The following is a 2,984-nucleotide window of genomic DNA, read 5'->3' on the forward strand; positions in this document are numbered from 1 at the left end:
CTTTATTAGAAGTCAATTTGACACAAACAGTCTCCCATCTAGCCATTATGTCCGCGGTCAAGGCACACTGGCGGCGTCTAATCCACGACTGCCATTGGTTAGCTGTCTCACATGACCAACACACACACACACACACACACACACACACACACACACACTGACTATAGAAAGTCTACGCCCCATGAATTTTTACATTTTGTTGCGTTACAAAGTGGGATTGAAATATGTTGACATGACAAGAAATTACAATTAAAAGTGAAAATACAATTATACACATTTTTACAAATTAATATCTAATCTGAGAACATGGCAACCATGTTCTGTGTACGTTTGGTGGAACAATGATGGGATATTCTCCTAACCCACAGAAAACTGGATTCATGAATATTCTTGCAACATTCTCATGAAACATGGTCTAACAATATCATAAATTCTGGGAACATGGTAACCACATTCTGTGAAAATTCTAATTGGAATTAAGGAGATGGTCTCTTGGAAACATTACTTGCCCATCACAGGAACATTCCTATGAAAATGATAGTTAATGACCCAATGAGACTCTTAAAGAAATGTTCTCTAGTTGTGGGAAAGTTTTTTGTTAACTGGGAGCTCACCGGTCCTGTCAAACAAAACTGTTCAAAGGAGTAACAGTATAACTTTAGACCATCCCCTCGCCCATACCCGGGCGCGAATCAGGGACCCTCTGCACACATCAACAACAGTCACCCACAAAGCATCGTTACCCATCGCTCCACAAAAGCCGCGGCCCTTGCAGAGCAAGGGGAAACACTACTTCAAGGTCTCAGAGCAAGTCACCGCTAACTAGCTAGCTATTTCACATCTGTTATACTCACCCCCCTTTTGACCTCCTCCTTTTCCACAGCAACCAGTGATCCGGGTCACGGCACCAATGTAACAGTATAACATCGTTACCCATCGCTCCACAAAAGCCGCGGTGAACACTACTTCAAGGTCTCAGAGCAAGTGACGTCACCGATTGAAACGCTATTTAGCGCGCACCACCGCTAACTAGCTAGCTATTTCACATCCGTTACACATGGTTCATGCTCTCTCTCCATCAAATGCACACTTATCTGCATGTACAATCATCACAAAACTACAGGAACAATAAACAAATCACTGTTAATATGCAGGAAGGTGCTTTTCCGTGAACCAGTTGGGCTGGGATTACCATTTACTAGTATGAGATTAGAACATATACCTGGCAGGTTAAGGACACTCCATCAAGAAGTCCCATAATTTGTGCCATACACATTCAGGGATTTGTCCCAAAGCCACTCCTGCGTTGTCTTGGCTGTGTGGTTAGGGTCGTTGTCCTTCACCCCAGTCTGAGGTCCTGAGCAGGTTATCAAGGATCTCGGTCCTTTGCTCTGTTCATCTTTCCATCAACCCCGACTAGTCTCTCAGTCCCTAACATTGAAAAACATCCCCACCGCATGATGCTGCCACCCCCATGCTTCATTGTAGGGATGGTGCCAGGTTTCCTCCAGACATGACACTTGGCATTCAGACCAGAGTTTAATCTTGGTTTCATCAGACCAGACTTGTTTCTCATGGTCTGAGAGTCATTTAGGTGCCTTTTGGCAAACTCCAAGCGAGCTGTCATGTGCTTTTTACTGAGGAGTGGCTTCCGTCTGGCCACTCTACCATAAGGGTCTGATTGGTGAAGTGCTGCAAAGATAGTTGTCCTTCTGGAAGTTTCTACCGTCTCCACATATTAACTCTGGATCTCTGTCAGAGTGACCATTGGGTTATTGGTCACCTCCCTGACCAAGGCCCTTTTACACCGATTGCTCAGTTTGGCCGGGCGGCCAGCTCTAGGAAGAGTCTTGGTGGTATCAAACATTTTCCATTTAAGAATGATGGAGACTACTGTGTTCTTGGGGACCTTCAATGCTGCAGACATTTTTTGGTGTCCTTCCCCAGATCTGTGCCTCAACACAATCCAGTCTCGGAGCTCAATCCAGTCTCAGACAATTCCTTTGACCTCACGGCTTGGTTTTTGCTCGGACATGCACTGTCAACTGTGGGACCTTATATAGACAGGTATGTGCCTTTCCAAATCATGTCCAATCAATTGAATTTACCATAGGTGAACTCCAATGACGTTGTAGAAACATCTCAAGGATGATCAATGGAAACAGGATGCACCTGAGCATAATTTTGAGTCTTGCAGCAAAGGGCCTGAATACTTAAAAAAATATATACATTTGCAAAAATGTGTCATTATGGGGTAGCGTGTGTAGATTAAATAAAACATGTTCATCAATCAATTTTAGAATAAGACTAACATAACATGGGGAAAAAGTAAAGGGGTCTGAATATTTTCTGGATGCACAGTATACACTGAGTATGCCAAAGATTAGGAACACCTTCCTAATATTGATTTGTACCTGCTTTCCCCCTCAGAACAGCCTCAATTCGTCGGGGGAAGCTTTCCACAGGGATACTGGCCCATGTTGACACAATGCTTCCCACAGTTGTCAAATTGGCTGGATGTCCTTTGGGTGGTGGACAATTCTTGATAAACACGGGAAACTGTTAAACGTGAATAACTCAGCTGTGTTGCAGTTCTTGACACAAACTGGTGAGCCTGGCACCTACTACCATACCCAGTTCAAAAGGACAAAAGGACATGTTTTGTCTTCAACCTCTGAATGGCAAACACAATCCCTATCTCAATCGTCTCAAGACTTAAAAATCCTTATTTAACTGGTCTCCTCCACAACTACACTAATTGAAGTGGATTTAACAAGTGACATCAATAAGGGATCATAGCTTTCACCTGGCCAGTCTATGTCATGAAAAGAGCAAATGTGCTTAATGTTTTGTATACTCAGTGTATATTGCACTACTTTTGACAAACACACCCTAATCCCTATATTTAGTGCACTACTTTTGACAGAGACCTGGCAGCATGGTGCCAGGACAACAACCTCTCCCTCAACCTCAGCAAAACAAAG

This window comes from Oncorhynchus mykiss, chromosome 27 (genome assembly GCF_013265735.2).
Source record: "Oncorhynchus mykiss isolate Arlee chromosome 27, USDA_OmykA_1.1, whole genome shotgun sequence".
Classification (NCBI taxonomy): domain Eukaryota; kingdom Metazoa; phylum Chordata; class Actinopteri; order Salmoniformes; family Salmonidae; genus Oncorhynchus; species Oncorhynchus mykiss.